The sequence below is a fragment of the Carcharodon carcharias genome, chromosome 8, assembly GCF_017639515.1.
Source record: "Carcharodon carcharias isolate sCarCar2 chromosome 8, sCarCar2.pri, whole genome shotgun sequence".
In the NCBI taxonomy this organism is placed as follows: domain Eukaryota; kingdom Metazoa; phylum Chordata; class Chondrichthyes; order Lamniformes; family Lamnidae; genus Carcharodon; species Carcharodon carcharias.
In genome coordinates, this window is record NC_054474.1 from 164,885,610 (window position 1) to 164,902,260 (window position 16,651).

At 42.6% G+C, this 16,651-nt stretch overlaps 1 protein-coding gene across 3 annotated transcripts in view; it reads right to left on the reverse strand.

The window, feature by feature from the left end:
- The window catches only part of ralgps1 (Ral GEF with PH domain and SH3 binding motif 1), a 758,811-nt gene that overhangs the window by 514,844 nt on the left and 227,316 nt on the right, over positions 1–16,651 (reverse strand). The gene's annotated exons all lie outside the window — the stretch shown is intronic.

The window sequence follows — 16,651 nt, forward strand, 5'->3', positions numbered from 1 at the left end:
CTTATAATGCTCTTCAACATTTTGCTTAATTTCTGGAGGTTTCACAAAGAAGTGGTTATACAAAAAGCTCTCCTGATTACACTAACGTAAGGAATACTGTGCTAGTGGTGACACTTTCAAATTGTAGAATAGGCAGGCAGACCTTTACATCACGGCCTGTAACTCAATATGATTCAACTCTGCTGCCTTCGTGTTTAATCACCACTCAACCTCAGCTGTTGAAAGTATATTGTACACATTATTTTTGGCTAACAAATCTTGCAAAGATAATTGCAGACGTTTTGCAGTGCTTTTCCCTTTAAAAGAAAATTATTTTGCCTAAGGATCCATTTCAATTTGCCTAATCTTTCTTTTAGAAAAATCTAATCCTAACCACATGCTGTAATCATGAGAGACCTGGCATCTCAACTAATTCTAACAAGATTCTAACTCCTAACGAGATAATCACGGTATTGGTTTGGATGGTTGCCCTAAAAATTACAGTTGATTTCTAGTGCTGTGTTTCTTCAGTTTCAGTTAAGTTATTAAATAAGAAATCAGCAGTACATAATGAATGGAAAACTGGCACAATCCTACATTCCCACCATCAGCAGCACCCTTAAAAGAATTTGGGTTTCTAATGATACAGGGTTTCAAAGTAAAGATGGTGGTGAGAGATATGGGAGGAGAGAAGAAAACCAACATCAAAAGGGAAAGCATTGCCAACTTGGGATAAAATCTAAACAGAAGTGTCTCTAACTTCTTGCAGAGGTTTTGAAGAAATTGGAGTTACAGATGGTTAGCCTTAGCGATAGTTTGACTTTTTTTCCCCCATTTTTGCTTAATGAAAACTGTTCTACCTGATGACTATAAACAAGAAGCAATTTGTTAACTTGTCCTGGTAATCAATAAATACCTCACACCCATTCTATTGGGACGTCTCTGCTTCTGGGTGTTCAGTAGCAGGACTTTCTTGCAGACCAAGTCAAAAAGAAACGAAAAACTTTCCAGGTTTGTAATGGGAGCACAAGGCTTAGACTTGTGCACAACGCAAAACCCATTAGGTCATATTCTTAGCAATGTTTGGTTTCTTTGCAGCGTATCATTTCCTACTTTCGTTTTTTTTTAATTCATTTGTCGGATGTGGGCTTCATCAGCAAGGTCAACATTTATTACCTATCCCTAGTTGACCTTGAGAAGGTGGTGCTGAGCTGCCTTCTTGAATCGTTGCAGTCCATGTGGTGAAGGTACACCCACAGTGCTGTTAGGAAGGGAGTTCCAGGATTTTGATTCAGTGATGATGAAGCAACAGTGATATAGTTACAGGTCAAGATGACTTAGTGGGAAACTTGGCAGTTATGGAGTTCCTATTTGCTTGCTGCCTTTGTTCTTCTAGGTGGTAGAGGTTGCAGGTTTGGGAGTTGAGAAAGCCTTGGCAAGTTGTTGCAATATATCTTGTGGATGGTACACACTGCAGCCACATGACACCAGTGGTGGAGGAGTGAATGTTTTTAAAGTGAGAATGGAGGGCCGATTGCACAGGGTCCTTTGTCCTGGATGGTGTTGAGCTGCTTGAGTGTTGTTGGATCGGCACTCATCCAGGCAAGTGGAGAGTATTCCATCACACTCCTGACTTGTGCCTTATAGATGATGGACCAGCTTTGGGGAGTCAGGAGGTGAGTTACTTGGTGCAGAATTTCCAGCCTCGGACCTGCGCTTGTAGCCACATTATTTTGTATGGCTGGTCCAGTTAAATTCCTTGTCCATGGTGACCACCACCACCCACCCCCCAACAAGATGTTGATAGTGTGGATTCATGTCAAGCGGAGTTGGTTAGGCTCTCTTCTCTGGTGCTGGTCATTACCTGGCACTTGCTTGGCACATATGTTACTTGCCACTTATCAGACAAGGCTGATGTTGTCCAGGTCTTGCACAGGGATGCAGACTGCTTTATTAACCATGGGGTTGTGAATGCACAATATTCAGTACCAATCATCAGCGAACATCCCCACTTCCAACCTAATGATGGAGATAAGGTTATTGGTGAAGCAGCTGAAGGTGGTTGGTCTTTGGACACTCAATACCCTGAGGAACTCCTGCAGTGATGTCCCAGGGCTGAAATGATTGGCCACCACACTATCCACCTTTGTGCTAGCTATGACTGCTGGGCTGTTTTAACACTTGGATTTTGGTGTATTTTTAGCAATGCACCTCAATACAAAACACAGCATAAAATTCTCAATTTCAAACCTAGCCATCACCAGTATATACAGGTTTCATTTTGTGAAGCTGTACCTACACAGTTCGGTGCTGTTAGTACCTGATGTAAAAAAAGCTGGGGAGTATATCACCTGCATTTCAATGAGGAAACTGCTCAAAACCTAACAAAGTCTCTCTATGTATCAGCACTATATAAACTGTGGCCGTCAAAATTAGTTACAGTCACTGAAGCATCAGAAGAGCAACTGCAGCCCATGCAGCCATAGGCGACAATGTTTTAAATCACCAGCTGAAGGGCAGGGGGAGGAGGAGAGAGGGAGAGAAAGAAGGAGAGAAAAGGAGAGAGGGATAGAAAGAAAGGGAGAAAGAAAAAGAGAGGGAGAGAAAGAAAAAGAGAGAGAGGGAGAGAAAGAAAAAGAGAGAGAGGGAGAGAAAGAAAAAGAGAGAGAGGGAGAGAACAAAAAAGAGAGGGAGAGAAAGAAAGAGAGAGAGGGAGAGAAAGAAAGAGAGTGGGGGTCAGAAAATCGGAAGGGACCACAGATTACTTAAGAGTGAATAGACCTACTCAGAATAACACATTGACCAGCTGTGTAAATACTTCTTCACTAGCATGACTCATCCATCTTGTATTCTTGTGTATATCAATGTTAAAATAATACCCCGAATGTTCAATATCTCTCCTCAACTGCTTGCTGAATCACAATTGTTTCTTCTCAATCTGAAACTGGAGCATTTCATTCCAGTTTAGCAGAATTACTATGTACTACAGCAAAACAATGGGCTGGACACTTTCTTAAACAGGAAAAATGAAAATGTTTGTTGAACATCTATAAACAACTGTTTGCTTTTTGTTAAGCAGAAAAATGCAACGTTAATTATGGCTTTTATTGACAAAGAAAATCCATAAATAAATAATTGACAAAACGCATTCAAATTAACTCTAATTTGGGCTGAAAATGCTCAACAGGCTCTGATTGGATTCCAATCCAACGCTGAAATGTGCACTTTTATTGGGGCAGAAAATCATGTTAATTCAACAGGAAATCAATAGAAGTATTTACAGGATAAGATTGCCATACCCACAAACATCATCAACATTCGGCATCTTTACATTTTTGCTACTGATCCACACCCAAACTACGATTGCTAACTGTGAAGCCCATTCCACCGATACAAAAAGTTGCAATGCTAAATGACTGGCTACTACCGGTACATTTCCTTTTAACTCCTTTCGCAACTATACTTTTGGTAATTCGTTGTAGAGGAGTGTGGATCAGTGACTTTTTTCCCCTTGCGTCATTGTGTGTCACCTTCCACTGATAGAATAGGAGCTTCGTGAAGATGTAGTGTCATTGTTTGCCTCTCTGGAAAACGCGCAGCCAGAGCCACTTTCGTGGAAAAGGCAGCAGCGGTATCCATCGCTTCTGCTTACTCAGCTACACGGCTTGAAAGTTAATGGCCTGGATTTTGGTCAACAACGAAGTGGTGGCGCTCACTGCTGACCTCAGAGAAAGCTGCCTTAAAATGATCGAGTGATTTCTACGGTGTGAGTTCCGCCTTTCCCAGCATCTACTTCATTCTGGCACCCAGTTTCTGGAATCTCCGGCGTCCAGCAACTGTGATGTCAACAAGCAGCCAATCACCAAGAAGAATTCCCACAAATAGCAAAGCATGGAGTAACGACTGCATTTTATCATTCACTTCGATATTTTTTTGTCTTACAGAAGGCAAAACAAAGAATGGGACATAAACATGGGATGAAGTCAGAAGCTGAAATATCATAAGCAAACTTTTTTAAAAAAAAGCCTGTGGAATTTTTTAGCATGCAATGGAGGAATTTGACATTCCACAGACAAAATCAGTTTTTCAGGTCCAGATGAGTGTTCAGCAATAATTATTGCTTAATAAGCTGTTCAAAGCAAAATTATACCTCAGTCAACTTTTCAAGGGAGACTATGCAAAAAAAGTGGAAGTTCAGGCCAAATCTCGGACTTCAATTATTTCCATCTGTGAAGCTTTTAACAGCGCAATCTGTTGGAGGACTCAATGACAGCCAGCTCTGCATTTCCACATCTTAACCGCACATGTGCAGATGGCAGGAGTTCCTATCAGTGTCACAGTGTAATGACAGCGAATGCTGACAGTTGCACTGAGGTTACGACGGCAAAAACTGGGTTAGTATCAATAATCAAGCCTTCGTGTGCTTAAAAAAAAGACTCCACTACATCTTTCAGTACACGTCAAAGAACAGCAGGGAGTTCTTCCATGTCTTGGCCAATGTTTCTCCTTCAACTGTCACCACCTAAACAGATTAACTCGTTCATTCATAGCTCAGGGGACCATTTGCAGGTCCCATCTCACACTCATCGGCAGCACACCTGCCTACAATATCTTCCTGGGGGCTGTACGCAAAACTGTTTGCTTTATTGGTCCATTGTTAAAATCCAACATATTCCACCTCTCTCTCCAAACACCCCCAATAATATTCAGACTGTCCCCCAAAGCAAATCTCCAACTCTCCCATGTGATTGGTGTTTATTTATTCCCCCCGTTACTTCCTAATTTTACCCTTCAGAATCTGCATCTCTTTTCTCACAAATCTTGTTAGTACACAAGAGTGAAATTTCCATTGCAAAGAAAATATTGCGCCAATGAATTTGCAGGATACGTATTTTACCACCAGCTCTTTAGATAACAAAACCCACCTCTAATCTCCTCCTTTGACATGATTCAGGCTGGTAGATTAATTGGTGCAGGCCACCCAAGATCACAACTGGGACAGGTCGGTGTAGATTGAATCATTAAAGAGTGAATCCCCTTCTACCATCTAGAGACAGGACATGCTTATTCAGGTAGGCTACTTCAGAAGCCCTCTGTCTGGGCGCAATTGTAAGAACTATAAGAAATAATCACAGGTTGGTACCATTTGCAGGTCCCATCCCACACTTAATGGCAGCACACCTCCTTACAAGGTCTTCCTGGCGCGCCTCCAAGTTAAGAGGCCAGAGAGGTGCCAAAGCCTTGGAAGGACAGCAGCACCCCCAGCACAGGTGGGTGCTGCCGCAGTAGGACAGGGACTATGAGGGCGCCTCCATCCTTTGAAGAGACCTCGATGTTGTTAAAAGATTCACTGTGGCCACCTCTCCAGAAGATGGCCTGCAGTTGCAACTGTGGCCCACTGATCCCTGTACCCCTGATAGTGGGAGGGGGGGGGGGGGGGGGGGGGGGGGGGGGCTGTCATTAGCAAGTCACCTCCAGGCACCTACTGGGCCAGCCACCACCAGGAAGATCCCGGTGGCATCCCCACACATGGGCACTGAAATATGTAAATGAGCAATCCGCCACTGCCAGGATAGGTAGCATCTGGTGGTGATGACCCGCATCCAGGGAGATCACTTGGAGGCGGGATTGGAGGCGGGCTGCTGGTCCAACGGCCTCATTTCAAAACGTCTTCCCGGTCTTGCCTCTGCCAAACTGGGAACGCTCCGCCATCTTTTCCGGTCTTTTTGTGACTTCTGAGAGGACCTGAGACTCCTGTCTGGTTGAAATGACCCAGTACCACTCCGAAGATGGTGGGGGTTGGCACTAAACCCTCTGCCTGCCATGGGTGCGGTCCCCATGTTGACCAGGGCAAGTCAGGCAGTTGGACCCACTTAATGTGGAAATTGGTGTCCCATGCCATACATAGGATCCAGACTTCCGACTTAGGACTGCACTGGACGTCGGGTGCATGCCCCGCGCCCGCTCTGCCCAGTGCCAGCCGGAGGTCCAGCCCAAGCGGAGGCCAAAGTTACCATTTGCTTTTGTGGAGCCGATAAGTCTCGGGCGCTCTGCATAGTCAGCCTTGTGCGGCTACCACACAGCATGTGACACACCCTCGGTAGCAGTAGGCACTTTATCCAGAATTACCAGCATCCGCAGTTTTTTTGTTTTTATCTTTGGCACTTTATCCAGGCTGGGTCCTTAGAAAGGAAGATATAACGGGTCCAGCTTTAAGAAGGTCCAGTAGTAAAACTGCCGCAAACAGTTGAATGGAAAAAATAAATGAACGTATCAACAGAAGAACCAAAGCACCACAGAGGTACCAGCAAACAAAGCAGCCGCTAACTACAAATCACTCCAGATGAACCTGCTGGAAAGTGGATGCTCCCCGTAAACGGACGCTGAGCTTGTGTGAGGTGCAGGGACTCAAACACATTTTGAAGCAATCCACCGGTTTTGAACAAATTCCAGGGCCACCTTGAGCCTGAAATTGGGTTGCGCACAAGTTCACAGACAGTTGCCAATTCTTTTACCGGGTGCCCTTTTGCTTGAGCTCAGTGGAGCCAGTGTCAAAAAGAATGACAAACCTGGATGAGCAAAGTTATTGTGTTTTCTCCAAAGTCCAATAAGACATTTGAGCGATCGAAGCGACAAATTTTGAAGGGCAATGTGTTTCTATTAGAGAGAAAATGAAATCTATTGAAAACCCATTGAAGTTTCGCAAGTCAGAGAAAACACTCTCAATCATATGCACTGGTTATGACAGCTGTTGGAGATTAATAATATATCATTCACCGTGCGTCAGCATCACGGTGTCAAAAAACTGGAATTCCCTACAACTTTTCTCATTACAGGGACTTGGGTCCATTGACACCTTCTTAGTGCATCCAAGAAAGAGCAATAAATGTGATCTTTCATACTCAGCTCACAACTCTGGAACCTAAAGTGAATCCTACACGAAAATGTTTTCCTGCTAAAATCTGGTTTAAAGAAAAATCTGACAATTTTTTTTTGTTAAAGAACCGTCCCAGCACAGTTACTTCACTCCAGTAGAATATCCTGTCAAGTTATTCCCATGACAAGACTTTCATCAAGATATTTATGGCAACTACAACTCTGCTACTGCCATGTGGATACATAAATAACCTTCAGCTGAAATGTTCCTGTTGTAGAGTATGCAGTTATCAAATACACCTGAACGGGTTCAATTTGCATTTTGAGTTCATGGAAGAATCATCTTTAGCTTCAGAATAGGTCTCCAAAATAGTTCTGTTGAAGGGTCATGAGGACTCGAAACGTCAACTCTTTTCTTCTCCGCTGATGCTGCCAGACCTGCTGAGTTTTTCCAGGTAATTCTGTTTTGTTTTTGATTTGGATTTCTAGCATCCGCAGTTTTTTTGTTTTTATCTCCAAAATATACATGCCAGAATTTGTGTGAATTGTTAAAAAGATAAACAGCAGCATAAAATTTATTGCCTTGGGTCCAATTAAACCTGATCCAAGAACACTTATAACGCTGATGGTCTATTGTTTTTCTTATAATGGTAGTAAATCTACTAAATTAAACTGGATCTGTCCTCATATAATTGGCTAACTGATATCTTGTTTGTGGTGGCATTCATTTGAGGTGAACCCATGTTGCAATCTGTGGGATTTATTTTTTTATTTGTTCACGGGATGTGGGCGTCGCTGCCTAGGCCAGCATTTATTGCCCACCCCTAATTGCCCTTGTTCAGAGGGCATTTGAGAGTCAACCACATTGCTGTGGGTCTGGAGTCACATGTAGGCCAGACCAGGTAAGGGCGGCAGATTTCCTTCCCTAAAGGACATTAGTGAACCAGATGGGCTTTTATGACAATTGGCAATGGTTTCATGGTCCTCATTAGACTTTTAATTCCAACTTTTTATTGATTTCAAGTTTCACTATCTGCCGGGGTGGGATTCGAACCCGGGCATTGCCAACACTCAAAATTAGTGCAACAACACAACATGCAAACTACACATTGATACCTGGCAATAAGATCAATCACTCTTTGAATATCTAGTTATAGATTCCAAACGGACTAAAATGTACCTATGGTGCAGACACCGAGTCAATCGGTGGCTTATAGGCAAGAGTTTAGGGTGAGATGAGGAGAGAAGGCAGAAAAACAACAAATGGCAAATCCCAGATTGAAGAAGAGGAACAAAAATATTATCTGCAAACGGAGACTTTACTTGTTTTGATTCTTGCCAGGGCCTAAAAAAAACAACATGCCTCTGGCAAGCCAAATGTTCCCCTGCAGCGTTATATCAGGTACATGGTCTTCTCCGAAATGACGGTGGCAAACGTGATTGTAACTCTTGGGCCGGGATTTTCCATGCCCGCTGGCATCAGGTGTGTTTGGTGGCGTGAGTGGACAACATGGCGTGATCGGTTTCACAACGGCGTGAAACCAGTTGGCGATCGTCCACTCAGCCCACGAACGGAGGACCACATTTCCCGACACCAGACATCAGGAACCTCACTGTAATACATCTGCATATCATTATTAGGCCTGCCCTCCGGAATCATCCCATGCACTCCTCCCTTCACCTCCCCCCCCCAAGCTGGATCGTCCACCCTCGCTGGCAGGAAAACACGCCGACGTGTTTCACAACAGCACCTAAGAAACGTGCACCTGGCGGGCTGCACTTCGCTTGGGATTTCAAGGTCTGTTTGCCTACCTTGCTTCGGTCAGCACTCGCAGTCATCAGCGCCAGGCTTCACAGACAGCCTTTTAGGGAGCTTCATGGGTAAGCCTCTACCCACTAGATCAGCCATATGTGGGTGGCTTTTCAATGGCTACAAGGCTAGGGCCTACTTGGCAAAGGGGGGAGAAGTGGCCTGAGGTGAGAGAAGAAGCTGTAGGGTGAGGAATGGACTGGGGAAGGTGGGTAACCCAGGGCGTGTGCGGGGCCACATGTCGACCTGTGCAAGGTGATGGCGTGGCAGGCGAATGAGAGCCCACCCACCATCGAAGCAGCGTGTATCCCGGGAATGCATAATTAATGGGGCAGCTTTGGGATGATACGGTGTGAGAAGCTGCCATTGCAGCCGGTGGGTAAAATGTCGTTTTATCCACCCGCTACCGCACTTAGTGCAAACCTGGGACGATTCCACCCTGGGAATCAAGCCCCTTCACCAATTCCAAAGTATTTCCAATTTTTCTTTGAAAAATCTTTTACTTCAGACAGGCTATCGTTTCAGCTTCTGCTTTGATTAACATTGTGTAACCAGGATAGCATGTGCATGATTCTAGAAAATAAAAATTGGCGAGAAAACTGTTAAGGAAATAAAATGAAAACCACTCAATCTTTTAACAGTTAAAAAACAAGCCATTAATGAAGAAAACCACATATTCATGTACTTATATCAATGCTTTCTCTCCAAAAGACAGCAATTAAGCCGCTAAACAAATCAACCACTATATTCTTTTGATACATTTTCTTTCATTTGATCAGTTCACAAAATTGGAAATAGTCTGTTAAAAGTCTGTTAAAGTTAGACCAGATTGACTTGTGGTTTCTTTGGCAGGTCTGCAAACGTGGATCAGCTCCAGGCTACAGGGAGCCTGGGGTTCCAGTGACTCCGTCTACTTTGCCTTTCTCTTCGAACTGAAAGCCAAAGTATTAAAAATAATGAATATGTAAATGTTGAGGTGATGAGGCAGGTCACTGATCTGACCAAACTGCACAAAGTGTCCTTTTGTAAGTGACCGGCAATGTAATCCATCTCGACTGCCTCCCTAAGTTCAGCATCCAGGAGCTTAACTTTTACTGGATTTCAACATCTTTGACATCAATGTAGATGAGGAACAGTCAGCGCCTCATGACCAATGTATGTGACACTCCACTCAGTAACCAAATGCTAAAATAATTCCCCTAACGAGTACCCGCTGCTTTCTTTCCTTCACAACCAGACTTACTTTGAACTCCCACTGTGTCCAACTTCAATACACCGTTCATAGGGAACTCTGTCAAAGGCATTTTTCTGAATCTTGGTACATATGGTTTACAACTCTCCACTTGGGATGCTACTGCCTCAAGAACCTCAAGGAGCTTCATCATTCAGGAATCTCCCCTTCTAAACCACGTTTACTGTTATCGATCAGATTATTTTGGTTTAAGATACTCAAATTTGATCCTGATGATTCATTCCTCTATTTTCCAACTATTGACGCTGTTGCCCAAACCAGATTTGGCTCTTTCCTGGAATTAGCAGTACTTGAGTTTATTTAGCCTAATCTAATAATGCATTGGCTAAGTTTATAAACAGTTTATTATTCTGCTACCTTTCCTCCCCATTAGATTTTCCCCACATGTTGCATTTAATATATATTTCATCAGATCGTGGATTATTACAGCTGTAAACTACTTTCCTATTTCACAATGTTAGGTCAGGAAAGTGCCACTACATTCCTTAAAAAATTCAGAAAAATTCTCGTTTTCTGCTTCATGTGAAGCAACCTTGTGGTTTCTTTGTATGTGGTAAATTGCTGACTGTTTTGAAAAAATCAGTGAAAACTAGAATTGTATAGGTAAATCAAACTGTTTCTTTGGACAAACTACTCCAGTATTCTGGAGTATTCTTCAAACAAAGAGGGAGAGTTCACAATTATGCTGGAGGCTTACCTTTTTTAAAAAAAAGAGGTGAGTGGTGAGAACGATTGAAACATTTAGTTATTTTTAAGCTTAACTTGCTATGCCCAACGTTAGCAAATGTCCATGTCACACAGCTATACTGGCAAAGGTCTCGGAGCAGATTATCCACGCTTTCCTCTGGGGACTGATTGTGGCCTAAGGAGACTAAATAAGTAATCTTTTGGATAGTTCAAGTAACTGCCAAAGCCATCAAACCTGGCTCACGTGGTTTATAAAGCTGTCCAGACCCAAAAGTGTTATTGTCTTGTGATATTCATTATCCTGTATATAATTAATAGTTAGTGGATGCTTCGGTGCAGAATAATGATACATTGCTAATATTTGCAGACAAGCAACACATTCTACACTAAGGAACAAAAGCCTCATATCACTCTAGGACCAGAATATTATTGGCTAGATACTTTGTTCTGAACGAAAAAGTTGCATAATATCCCAACATCTAGACTGAAAACAGATTTTTCGATATTTTAAGCAGACATAAAAGTTAACCAACGTATCTGTACATTATCCAACATTGATGTTTGCGCTTTGGAATGTTCATAAACTCAAAGCCCCGAATCCTCTGATCCACAGGAGAGTTGGAAAATGTAGCTGACTGTTCTAGCATCTGGCTGCTTTAAGTTATAGTGAAAGAGTCGGAAACCATTACAATCAATACAGGCTGATCCATAACATGTAATTCAAATTCGAATAACATTAAATTACATTTGCGTAGCAATTTGCAATTACAGCAAGCATATGGCTAAACAACAATCATTCAATCATAAACAGGCTAAGAAAATGCTACTTTAAACAATTTTACATGTCATTTTTCACTTAAGTGTAATATTTTTCTCTGGGTCTGTCTTGAGCTAGCTATTACACTACAAGCATGCAAAAATCATATCTTTCCTAAACATCTGTTATTCATTGAGGTCGAATGAGTTTGCCTGCATTACAAAACTAATACGACATTTTCAAATAAAATTTACATAAAATTAGAAAATCTTCTTAGTTTCATCGTAGCTTTGAAATATTTGTTGGAGGATATACCATAAAACCGGAGTCAGGCAATTCAGGAAAGAAACTTTGGAAGATTCCTTAACATAACAGGGTGGTAGAAGTTCTCTTCCATAAAAGAGCAGTAGATGTTAGCTCAACTAATAATGAGATTGATAGCTTTTGCTAACTCAATGTATTAAGGGATATGGAGCCAAGGAGGGGGGATGGAATTAGGATACAGAGCAGCCATGATCAAACTATATGGTAGCAGTGGCGAGAGGGGCTGAATGGCCTACTCCCATCCCGATATTTCTAGGAGGGACAATTAATAACAGTGTTCTGCAGCCACTTATGGTTTTGGAGCCTCTATTGGAAATTACAGTCCCATTTGATGGGAACTATTAGACGTGGGCAACAATCAGCACCCAGGGAACAAAACAACATGAGGGTAGAAACAGGATTATCTGTAGCACTGGGTTTGTCTAATAGATTAGACCAGTTATATAGACAAAACAATCCCAGATACTTGTATCCATATTCACAGTAGATAAAGGGGACAAATTACCAGTGGAACAAGGGAATCTAAACATAGGCCATGGGGAGGAAATTGGTGCATTTAATACAAGCAATGGAGAAAATATAGGAACTTAAAGCGAACAAATCTCCAGGACCTCACGGCTTCCACCTCAGCGTATTAAAACATGAGGAAACTTCAGATACTGAAGACTTCCCGAAGTTTCCTGGATTCAAGGATTGTACCTTGGAATTGGAACACTGGAAGGGAGAAACCAGATATTACAAACTTATCAGTTTAAAATTACTGATTGGGGAAGCTACTTGAATCTATCAGAGACACAGGCCTCGATTTGAGCTCTGGAAGGGATTGGTGTGTGTGTGTGTGTGTGTGTGTGTGTGTGTGTGTGTGTGTGTTTGTGTGGTGGGGGTGGGGGGGGGGTGGTGGTTGAGGGGTGCCACGGTGAGGGGCAAGATTACATGCTGAGGCCCAACGAGATATTAGCTTCTTTTCCTCATTTATAGATGAAAATTTGGACCCCTGTTCGTATAGGAATCAGTGGCCGACAGGAGACCACACCAGGGACTCGTGTGAGCACTTCCTTGCATAGGTTAGGTCCATTGGGCAGCTCTGTGGTGGAAATCCCAGTCAGGGTATGGAGAAACCCAGGGTTGAGGTGGCCAAAAGCTCCCTGGAGCTCAGAGAAGCAATAAAACGAAAAAAAAAAACCCACCTTCTTTGAGTCTCTTCTAGCTGGCCCTGAATGTCCTTCCTAGAAGGTTTGGCCTGGCAGGGAAGTCACCACTGCAGGGTCCTTGAGAGGGTGCAGAGGAGATTTACCAGAATGGTTTGTGTGATGCAGGATTTTAGGTAAAAGGTTAGGTTGGAAAAGCTGGGGTTGTTCTCTTTGGGGTATGGGAAATGTTAGGGAGGTTTACAAGAATATGACAGGTTTGGACAAGTCATATAAGGAAGGACTAGGGGACACAGATTTAAGGTTTTGGACAAGAGATCCAGGGATGATGTGAGGAAGAACTTGTTTTTTAAAACAAAGCAAGTGGCGATGATCTGGAACCCATGAGGATGGTGGAGGCAGAGACAAATCAATGATTTCAAAAGGAAATTGGGTGGGCACTTGAAGGAAGAGCGGGGTGGCGGGTTTGATTGGATTGCTCCACAGAGAGCTGGCATAGACACAATGGGCCGAATGGCCTCCTACTGCTGTAAATGACTCTACGACCATTTGCACATAACTAAAAAGCTTGCGCACGGATAGAAAAAGTAATAAAAAAGACTAATGGAACTATGGCTTTTATACAGAGAGGGTTGGGGGAAAAAACTGAGCAAATTATGCTACAGTTACACAGAGCTTTAGTCAGAACCTATCTAGAGAACTGCATTTCATTCCAGGCCTAAACACCAGTAAGGATATATCAGCCCTAGGAAGGGCAGAGCGCAGGTTAACATGAGTAATACCAAGCCTTAAAGAGTTAAATTGAGGCTAGCTTAGACATTCCATTCTTTCGAGCTTAGGTAGCTGAGGGGCGATCTGATCCAGGTCTTTAAATGATAAACAAATTTAGAAGGATAGATAGAGAAAAACTATTTCCTCTGTTGGAGAAATGCAAACCAAAGAGACAAATTCTCATTGGAGCTGGGCCATTCAGGAATGAAATCGATAAACTAAAGGGTGGTGGAAAGCTAGAACTCAACCCTCTAAATGACTGTGGATGATGGACTCGTTGACATTGTCAAAACAGAGATCGATAGCTTTTAAAATATATATTAAAGTAGGGAATCTGGAGCAAATGTAGTAAATGGAGATGAGGTAGAGATCAGACAGGGTCTAACTGAATAGTAGAACAGGCTTAAGGAGCTGAGTGTCCTGCACCAGTCTTTCTATGTGCCTATGAACCTAATGATAGATGCTGTTCTTGACATTGAGGTTTGCAGCTTGGTAAAATGGAATGTTTTTACTGGTTGAACAGTCTGCCGGCAGTCAACTAGCTACCAATAAGGAAGAATTAATTTGCATTTATATAGCATCTTTCATGGCCTCAGGATGTCCCAAAGCACTTTACAACCAACGAAGTCCATTTGAAGTAATTGTTGTAATGTAGTTCCTTTGCTGTTACCCAAGCTGAGACGGTGGAAGTATCTTGGCTTGTAAGTAACAATGAGCATGATTTCTTTCAAGGTTCTTCAAAGTTTACTTGTTTTAAAAGTTGCTTAACCATGTTAACAATGTGTTTAATTTATTATTCCACCTCGACTATAATTACTGTGATTTCACAGTAATTAGTGGGTTCGTGGCTGGATTATAATTAAAAGCACTAACTGTTCATCGAGAGGCAAAGGCAGCTGAGAAGCCTACTGTAACAGCATTTTATAAGTTATTTTTAGTCATGTTAAGCTCTGAACCCTTCAACACTAAAACTAAAAAAGGGGATTTGTGAACAGTCCTAAAAACATAACCAATTTCCAGTAACCTCACCCACGCGCTCCCGCCAAAAAAGTCAGCTTCAAAGTTTGCAATCGTTAGTCTGTGGGAAAGCTGCTGCCTTGAGGATCTGAATTATCAAACGAGCAGTGGAAAGAAAAATCAAAGTGTTCCTTTTTAACCATAGTCTGCGGGACTACTGTAACCAGTTTAATGATCTATGGCAATCTGGAACTCTATATGCCTCTGATCAAATACAACTGAGAGAAATTAGCTTTCAAGTTTTAGATTAATTAGAAGGTATCACGCCACAACTCCACTGAGTCACTATAACCTTGGCTATATGAGCCGCACACTTAAAGCACACATTTTGACAATTATTTTTCCATACATTTGCCAGAACAAAATCCATAACATCCATCATTTCAACAGTAGGTTAATTCCCCCATTCTTAAGGAAACAAAAATAGATTAAACTCAGGCGTTTGTTTAACATCACTGATACAGTAAACACCAACAGCCTATATCCTGGCGGGTATCACTCCCCCTGCTATAAAAAGAACAGTAGCCAGCAAGAAAGAGTGACTCTGTCAAACATCAGATGAGAGGCACCCTCTACATGGTCATACACCTACACCCAGCTGCCTAAAGTCAAGGAAGAGCTTCATGAACAGTGTTGTTCCATTACAATCAACCCCATCTGAAGCCCTCATCGCATTGTGGAAAGACCGGCTCGCCAGTCTCGAACAACCCCCAGCAATGGAAATTCTACCGGATGAAAGCCTTCCCCCAGGAGCTAATTGCAACTGGGTAACCTGGAAGTCCCTTAACAGAATTAGGACTGGTGTAGGTCGTTCAAAGGTGTCACTAAGCAAATGGGGATATATAACCTGCCCGACAACTTGTGAATGTGGAACTGAGCCACAGACTATGCAACATCTCCTGCAACGCCTATCGCTAGAGGAACCCTACACTGTTGCAGATCTTGCCGAATTCAGCAACAAGGCACAAAAATGTGTCCAGTTCTGGCTGGGCCATGTATAGACTGTCATTGGACACGATAAGAAGATTGATACAGTGCCTTTGTATAATTTCTTGTATCTCACATCCTGAGTGGGATTTAATTTCCTCCTCCGAGGTGAGTTTGGAGGCAGGAGGGAATTTAATCAGACTAGAGGGTGCAGGGTGGGGACCCCAACGCCTTCAAACCACTGCTCTGATAGTGTCTGGGATGCGAAGGCTTGTGGACGGCCTTCCCAACCCCGATGCCAACTGAGGCCCTTGAGTGGACAATTAATGCAATGAGGAGCTGCTGGCCTCTGATAGGCCAGCAGCTCCTGGGGGCGGGGTGGGATTTTGCCCTAGGGTCCTGGATCCCCAAGAAGGCCGGCTGCTGGCCACTGATGTGCCTGATTGGCAGTTAATACGACAGGCCTACCCCTAGGGAGGCGACATGGGGTGAGACACCCATCACCTGGATTAAATTTCACCCCTTATTTCCTAATGAAGGTTTCCAATGATCAGCAAATTTCAGTGTATCAGAGTTCATGTGACTGGCTTAGTTTCAAAGTACCTCTTGATTTTATTATCTTGTATATCTAATGTTATGGCAATTATTATTTTGATTTTCGCAGCGAAAAGGTAAAGAATACGGTATTTAAAAATTAATTGTAATGAGTTGTAACTACCTAAACATGTCATTAGTATTATAGGAGTTATTAGATTCAGTGAACTCCATAATAACACCATAATTCCATCTGAAGACATGTGCGTTCTTGATTTACTGAGTTGATGCTAAAATATGCTCATTAAATCTACATTATGTATATGTGGATTGATGAAAAGGGATTGCTGTGGTTACCCCATTTAAAACAGATGGTATTTTATTTGCAGGGTCCTTTACTTCTCAATGCTTTTGAAAGAAATCTCACAGGGTTACCAACTCCACCTCGACCACAATCACTGTCATCACTAACTATATCACAGGTGAATAACGGGATTGCTTATAATGTTCTACTTGTCAATACATTAGAATAACTTATGGACTCTGCTTCTCAACAATTTATAGCAGAG